The sequence below is a fragment of the Anabrus simplex genome, chromosome 9 (assembly GCF_040414725.1).
Source record: "Anabrus simplex isolate iqAnaSimp1 chromosome 9, ASM4041472v1, whole genome shotgun sequence".
Taxonomy (NCBI): domain Eukaryota; kingdom Metazoa; phylum Arthropoda; class Insecta; order Orthoptera; family Tettigoniidae; genus Anabrus; species Anabrus simplex.
In genome coordinates, this window is record NC_090273.1 from 55223397 (window position 1) to 55232285 (window position 8889).

An 8889-nucleotide genomic window follows, 5' to 3' on the forward strand; every position below is an offset into this window, starting at 1 on the left:
AATAGGGCGTTTAAAATCATGTTTGATGCTAATAAGGACCAAATCGCACGGGGGGAAACTGGGCAAAAGATAACGTAACCTTGCAGCCAATGAGGAGCCATTTCTGGGTCATGTGACCAGCAAAAGCAGAGCACTGTGCGTAATTTATTTTGTTGTGTTCGATGATTTCATTTAATATTTCTGTGCGTTCACTGTAAATAAGTAATTTTAATCATTGAATATTTAAATACAGTAAATTTTTTGGTGACACAGTGAATTTTTGCCCTTCAAATGGAAGTTCAAGTACCAAGGAAGTTGGCTTTGCAGCTGCGAGCTTGTATTCGGGAGATAATGGGTTCGAAACTCATCGTCAGCAACCCTCAAGGTGGTTTTCCGTGTTTTTTCATTTTCACACCAGGCAAATCCTGGGGCTGTACCTTAATTATTGCCACGGCTGCTACCTTCTCTGTCGCGGATTGACATTGGTTACGTCAACATTGAGATACCTATGTATTCTTTGTATTTGTATAGTTGCCTTTTTTTTATTCCGTGACGTATGTGTGCTGTTGATAATAATAAACGTGATATTGTGAACACGACGGTGAAGTCCTCTTATAATTCAGTAGTTACGATTTATATAACATAAATTTTGGTGCCGAAACCCGGGAATATTACGACTTCAACGCGATACGAGAGAACAGAAGATGATTTTCACATCACGGACAGGGATATTGAGCGACTTAAATCTCGACATATCTACGTGTCTCTGTGGAGAAGAAAGGATCACCAACGAAGAACTGGTTACAACTTCAAACGCAACAGATAAGACGAAACACAATTACAGTATACGTAGTGTTAACCGTAGATTGGTAATTTTTTCTGAACATTTAATGCATAGAAGTTCGAAGGAATTTCAATATTACTCGTAACAAGAAATATAACCCCACCTACGTCAAAATATCCGTAATCGTATCCATTCCAAAGAGATCTATGCATGCAACACTCGAGTAGAACACTAGCGCCGTCTGTTGAACAAAGGGAGTAACTAAGCTCTGATCTTTAACTTTTAATAAGACATTCTCTCTGGCAACCATTCATTGACACAATAGTGTATGACGTAACGTTGACCCGCGCAACCATTTCACATGTTTATTTTTTGTCTGAATATCTCAAGCAGTAATAGTATTCAGATCAATGAAGAATTAATTTACTAGCAGGAGACATTATGGAAGGCAGTATAGCGAATCAGCTCACGAAATTGAAACGTAGACGAGTAACTCAACGTTCGAACACTACGCGTTTTATTAATTAGATTCATTCGTTCAATCAGTCCACGGACTTAGATGACATAGAACATATCTGCGACCGTCTACAGGAAACTTTAGCGTCTTTAAATACGTTGAATGACAGTATCCAAGATTTACTCGATGACGCGGAGTACGAAGACGACGTGGCAGCCTGTGAAGGATATCTGGACAACTCCGAACGGGCGATTAGAAAGGCCACGGGTCTCATACAACAGAAAAGCGCGAGGAGTGAGGGCAACTCTACCTCTACGTATCCGAGTGTCCTTGTTCAACCCACGACTATAGCGGAGATAAAGCTTCCTACCATTAAACTGCAGTCATTCACAGGGAACGTTGAAGAATGGCCGGGATTCTGGGAGCAGTTCGAGTCTTCCATTGACAAAAATTCCTCGGTGTCCGTCGTAAACAAACACGTGTTTCTCCGTGGGTACTTGGAGAGAGAACCAAGGCTTCTTGTAGACGGTATATCTATAACGGCAGACACATACGAGCAAACTAAAAACATTCTGATAGCAAGATATGGTGATAAGAACAGAATTATCCAGTCTCACCTCGATTACTTGGAAAATCTCGAAGCTGCAGTTTCGGAGGCCCCCGAAGTATTAAACACGACCTACATTGAATGTCATCGCCGGATACAAGCATTAAGAGCACTAGGTGAAGACGTCGACGCATTTGGTCGAATTTTAGCACCCAAACTATTACGAGCCTTTCCAGAGGACATCTCTCGCCGTTGACTCGTCCACGCTAAAAGACTAGGCATACAAGAAGGGAACACTACCCGACTAATGGCGTTCCTTAACGAAGAAGAGGAAGGAGCTCTTAACTTCGAGAAATTCCAGAACGTCGAGAACTTCACATCCAGGACGGGCGTGGTTCCTGTTCAGGCCGTGCCCAGCAACCGTCCCGGAGTCCGGAGATTCCAGCCTGCTACGACGCTTCAACTCAAATTGTAAGAAAGGTGAAATTAATTTGTCTTCAATGAACAACAAAATCAGATTCTCAAAAAATCTAAGTTCAATGAACTAATACCCCTCTCTGTACCAACTCCAAAACTCAGAAATAGTCCATGCTCTTCAAGCTAGTCTCGGCGCCTCAAAGACAGGCATTTTTCCTGATACAGTATGTGTGTAGGCCTATGTATGTATGAAAGAAGTTAAGGTAACAACACAATCCAGAAAATTACCTTGCGAATGAAGACACACACACTTTCCACTAACTAATGTTCTCTCTTCATTGACTTTTGTTACACTGAGCGATATCTCAAAATAGAAACCTTAAGCGCGGGACTCGTATCTTTCTGATAACAGCAGACCCCGAGAAATAAGATACAGTGCCAGTTCATTCCGCAAATTATTATCGAAACTGCGTTCCTCACTTTATGTCGCGTACACATTGAGACGTAGCTGGCAGCACAGCACTGCAGAGTAGAACAGGAAAGTGTGGCGTTGACGAAAATACGAAGTCCATGCGAGTGCACATTGCCACGCGTGTCTCGTCGGTTTTCAGAAAGAAAGAAAGAAAGAAAGAAAGAAAGAAAGAACAAAGGTGTTCTTCCGTCTTTGTGTTATTAGGGCATCTTGCACATTGCCACGTGTGTCTCGTCGGTTTTCAGAAAGAAAGAAAGAAAGAAAGAAAGAAAGAAAGAAAGAACAAAGGTTTTCTTCCGTCTTTGTGATATTAGGACTTTTAATGTAGAGTGAGCCCTTTTTACTCCTTAAATTACACCTTCTTGTCTCATTTGTTCATGATTTTTTCCCATTTTGATAGTCATCTTCACTATTTCCCCTGTCGATATGGTCTGATGACCACGTAGTTTTTCTGCTTAAAGCAAACATGTTAAAAACCGTCACCATCGCCAGTCAACATGGCTGAATATTATTTCCAATTGATAAATACCATACGGATCCGTTATGACTTCGAAACCAATATTTTTAATTATTCATATTTATTGTTTATTTATGTATTGTTTATTTATTTATATATTACATATTCGAATTAATATCTGAAGAAGGTCAAAGACATCGAAAAGTGTACCAATATATATGTTTTGCCTTTATAAGTATTGAATAGAGGAAAATATGTAATATTCCATTTTATAGAAATAATTATTTCATTATTTCCATGTTAGCGTAATTCGTCGTTTGTATGGGCAAAAATCTAAGCAAGACAATTTCAGTTCAAAGCTGAATTAATTCTCTTTCTAGGGAATTCTTTATAAGGGTTAGATTTACCACAGTCGCATGGACGAGAGTGGTAAGTTCTTTCACCCTCTAGTAAACACACACGGGGCGAGTTATCCGTGCGGTTAGGAGAGTGCAGCTGTGAGCTCGCATCCGGGAGATAGTGGGTTCGAACCCCACTGTCAGCAGCCCTGAATATGGTTTTCCGTGGTTTCCCATTTTTACCCCAGGCAAATGCTGGGGCTGTACCTTAATTAAGGCCACGGCCGCTTCCTTCTCATTCCTAGGTCTTTCCTCTCCCATCGTCGCCATAAGACCTTTCTGTGTTGGTGCGATGTAAAAAGCAACTAGGAAAAGAAAAAGTAAATAGACAGCCCGGCGCCTTAGCGGTTTCTGAAATATGCGAACTGCTGCAGCGGAATCCGTAAGGTGCCAGCTGCACTATACGTTTAGAGTAAACTAGCTACTTAGAAAGCAAAGTGTTGAATTATGAATTTAACTACTAGTTCTTACCAGAATCAGATTTGGAAAGTTCTGAAACATTTCCTACATTATTTATATTACAAGCGATATTACTCATTACAGTGAATTTCTGAGTGAGATTAACTACATATCATTAATGAAAACACGAGAGATTTCAGCAAAAATTTGTAAATCATCCAATAGACAGTTCTTGTTTCCTCAAGAAATGCCCTTCGATGCCAGAAAAGGAAAATCAAGATCCAGGCAGCTCTTAATGATTCTAATTTCTTAAACAGTATTTTCCAGATAGTCACCGATAGTTAGGATGTGCTCAACGTATCATAATTTACAACATACCATTGATAACTATGATTTTAAATTTCGCTCATGCTTTTAACAGTGTTATCAGATTACTAAGGAAAGTTTACTGTGGAAGTAATTACTATATATTAAATGGCCAGCCTTGCGATGGAGTGTAAATTTAGGATGTGATTTGTTTGTTTACTTTTTAATTAGTTAGTAAGGTGCTTACTTTCGTTTGGAGATAGTTTATTTTATTGCCTATAGAATAATTTAAAACATACTATCGAGCTCCTGCTGCTTTCATTATAAATAGATCATGTTCATATTGTTCTCCCTGCACTTTTCGATAGATTTCTGAAAATTTATTGCCGGCACGTAGTAACAGACTCACTCGTAGTGTAGTTTATAACACTTCACGCCATGTAATATTCGAACATTCAGGCGTATTTTCAAGCCGTCTTGCCCGAGGTAGTGCAACATACAATTGGGCTGGTTCGGGTAAGTAGACACCTATTTTTCCAAGAGTTTGTCCCTGCGGTTTATTAATTATCGTACAGAAGGCTAGTCGACTTGATTCTTTCCCGTCTGTGTGTAAGTAGACTGTTTTCTCTTAGGAGCAAGTAAGTTATTAGGAACGTTCTCTCATCTGTTGAGTATACTTAGTAGCTGGGGAAGGTCAGGTTATCAAAGAGTAATTACCAAATATTAGTATTATTTAAGATTAGAGGAAATGTATACTCTCCGGCTTGCCAGGTAGTAAACATATCTGCAAGCAATCACATTTTAAGGATGAACATCACATATATCAGAATATTAATGAATAACCTGGTAAGTACAGAATGTATTGCGGGCCAGGTTAAGCCTTCGCCTGCAATTATTGGAGTGGTCATGTAGTGATTTGACTTTGGGATTACTCAAAGTTGACTGAAGTTAAAGACCTATCAATATTTGATGATTCACGGGCAAGTAATTCTATAGAGAATAAAAAGAAAATTTAGCAAATCGGTCCAATAGAGGACAAAGCTCTTTTTTTTTGTAAACGTTTTTATTATGTACAATTTCTCGTAACTTTCCACATTTTTAGACATGATATAGGCTTCTGAGCTTGTGCCGTGTCAAGAAAATAAGGTGAAATTCTTTACGTTTCACAGAGAGATTTGCTCTGCGTCATCAGGAGAAAATCTCGACTGTACACGTTCACCTGTTATGTTATGTGACTCTGATAGTTCCGTCAGCTTCCTCTTCGAACGCTCGCGCAGTACCGCGTTCGGGGAGCCATCTGGTGACGAATGAACTTACCATTTCCACTTCTGTTATAACGTCTAAATTCAAGCCTCATTGTTTGAGAAGCCTTTCTCGTGGACAGTCGAGATTTTCTTCTCATTACGCAGAGCAAAGTTCTGTGCGAAACGTAAAGAATTTCACCTGATTTTCTTGACACGGCATAAGCCCAAAAGCCTATACCATGTCTATAAGTACGGGCCGTGAAAGCATCAATGGCAATATTTCCACATTTTTATTTGGTTCCTACATATTATTTCAATTTCTTTCGCTAAAGGTCTTGTAAACTGTAACTTATTTAAGTCACCTGTAATTGGAGTCACTCTCTATTGATTACTTACAGGTGGTGTAATTTGTTTTGAGATACACCATGGAAATTAGTATAGCAAGGGATATTTATGGTAAAATCTAGCGTTATATTCCTTAGAAAATTATCCTCAGTTTCATAATTGAATATGAAATGATTGTTTAAAAGTGGCGTATTTTGTTCTATGATACAACATAGCAATTAATTGTCTGGGATTAGTATTGAGTGATTGTTTTCAGATTTGTTACTAGGGAGTACAGGGGAATAGTAGGCCGATCGCTGATTGGCTGTTGGCTGTTGCCGGTCACGTGACTGATGACGTCACAGCACGAGCTGGCTTCTGATTTTCTGTGGGGCCTGCGTTTAAAGAGCGAGAAATTTGAAATTGTGTTGGTGGGCAAAATGAAAAATGGGCACGTTTGTGTTTGGCAGCTGTCACGCAACGAAGGGTCGTGTGCTGCACTCTAGTGGATTGTTTTGAAAACTAAGTAGCTACAGGTGTGCTAATCTGACAGATGGATTACCATCTTTTCAGACTGGGAGTGGGAGATTCGAAAAGTAGGTTGGCTGGCTATGTGTGCAGGCTTGTACAGACCTGAGTATGCCCCTAAGTAGGCAAGATGGCGGCTATTTGCCCAACTGTCCGGGGGATTGCCAACTTTACAGACCCCAATCCGATGCTTTGAAGACTGTAGACTTACCTTAACCAACTTGCTGAGGAAGGGGGAGAAATTCTGACAATTCTGGCAGCTTCTCCTTTTTCTTCTTAATCGGGCGCTCTTACCTGTACTAGCTTGGGATACTAAGCATGATGGCTACTATACATTACCTGTATAGAAAGTAATCTGCTTTCTTATGAAGAAACCATTCTTTTAGGTTGATTTTATTAGGAGCTTTGTAACGTCGTAGTTATAAGCCCTATGTCCTTGTAGGTATGTAGAATTTGTTTGATGGCCTGTGGTACTGTAGTAGCGTGTTATAAAAAAGGGTTTAATATGTATGCATTGCTTATATAGGAATAACTTTGGCTACTAATGTCAGGCACTCGGATGCGAGCTCTAAGATGGCGTATGGGAGGTGGTGTAAAGTGCAATACGAATGTGTTGTTTATAGAAGAAGAATTTGGAGTCTAAGATAGCGAATATTCATCGTTGGTATAGTACTTAGGAAGTGGTGTGAGGTATAATATGTATGTATTGCTTATAGAGGTATAACTTGGAAGGCTTATGGATTCCTCTATCCACACTCTCAGTCTGAATATCCTGGCTTTGAATCCTGGCAAAATCTGATAGAAGAACCTGTGCAGCACTTGTTACTCATTTAAATGAAATCGTAATCTAATCAAATCAGATACTATAACTGGTTATAACACAATTAAATATTACAAACCTAAATTAATAAATACACGTTGCAGCTACTCAAATATCATGAATGGCATGACTCTTTTGAAGACATATAGAAATTTATAAACTTATTCTTTATTAACAAAATGACACAAGGTAACTCAAGCCCTGCTTAATCCAAACATCATATGAACTCATTAGGAGGCTGATCTATCGGTACCCTAATAGGGGCGGCTATCTGTTGGATTATCTCTCTGCAATAACAGAAAAGAGAAACTGAACTACTAAGGTAAATCCGGGACAGATGCCGCCCCGGTAGAGATGCCGCATACACTGTAGCTAAAGGTTCCCATCGTTACAGCTAGATGGCAATATGTGTGGTTTTTCAGTTTCTAAGGAAGAACGACTGTCTGCGATTGTGACGAAATTTGCTCGTATATTACGCCAATTATAGCCGATATCATGAGGCGAGTACATGTTTCCTCCTGACAAAGTTTTTGCGTGTGTTAATTAATTGTATATTAAGTTGGCTTCCAATGCTTAAATCAGACGTTTTTAGTACAGTAGACGTCAGAAACATAACTGTAGTTTAGAGTAAGCTAATTTTGGGCCATGATAGCCTTGAGGTATGAAAACAGGACGATGCGGCGTCTCTCCCTGATAGTTGGCCTTCGGGCTGAGCAGCGCTCGCTGTGCAGGCCAGAGCCATTTCAAGGGTGTTAAGTGCCGTGGGGTTTTATATAACACAGTGAAGAATCCATTGCACATGCACATTTATAGTAAATCGAAATTAAAATATGATTTTAATGTTGTAAATTATCAGATAGATTTTTTCCATTGAATGATTATATTATGTGGATATAATTGTCTTGTAGTACGTTCTAGTGTTCGGTTATATTAAAGTTGAAGAAATTGGCTTAAATTTGATTTTGTCATTAATTATTTTACTCGCGGCACCTCTCCCGAGCAAAGTCGGCATCTATACCGGGATCCAGGGAGAGACGCCGCAGATGCAACAATTCCTTTGTTCACTCCTTTCTCCCATTTACTTTCAATTGCCAATATTTTGTTCATCCCTGATCAAATGTACATGTTTTCAAATTATGCTCGATGAATTTGCAACAATTTTTAAAGTAAATATACCGAGATATAACAAAAGACATACAAAGTGCGGCAACTCTCCCGGAATTACCCTATATGAGTGTCTCACGGATGAACAGAGTATTCGGAGGTGATATGACAAACCGCTTCATCAGGTCAGTTTGGGAAATGTGTCTAGCCGTTGACCGTAGTCTGGTGTGACCTTTTATAGAAGGAGATATCATCACAGGTTTATGGGAAAATTAATCAGTTCCGGAGAAAAATGGCCATTTATTGAGCTGTCTGCTAATTGAAGGTGGCCGTTCAGGCATGTTTAGCTATATTTAAACTACATTTTGTGGAACTCCCGTATTACAGCCGGATAGTCATGATATTTGTGATAATTGAAGATAGGACGAACAATGTACCATATGCTGTACTTTGATTACGTTGACCGATTAATTTCGTAATTCAGGATAAATAAGTAAGCATTTTTATTTATTTTTATTTCTACAGTCTTCTTTACGTCGTATCAACACACATAGGTGTTACGGCGATGGGATAAGAAACGGCTTGGGGTGGGAAGGAAGTGACCTTGACCGTAATTAAGGTACAACCACAGCATTTGCCTGGTTTTAAAATCA

At 39.3% G+C, this 8889-nt stretch overlaps 1 protein-coding gene across 2 annotated transcripts in view; it reads right to left on the bottom strand.

Moving 5' to 3' along the window:
- Window positions 1-2526, bottom strand: part of LOC136880857 (leucine-rich repeat-containing protein 15) — a 58685-nt gene extending 56159 nt beyond the window's left edge. Inside the window, exon 1 of one of the 2 annotated variants that reach the window (XR_011018708.1) lies at window positions 2473-2525. The gene's annotated coding sequence lies outside the window, so the exon portion shown is untranslated. Of the gene's footprint in view, window positions 1-2472 lie in introns of both variants that reach the window. The other variant, XM_067153398.2, reaches the window with a different exon arrangement.
- Between the last annotated feature and the right edge of the window lie 6363 nt (window positions 2527-8889).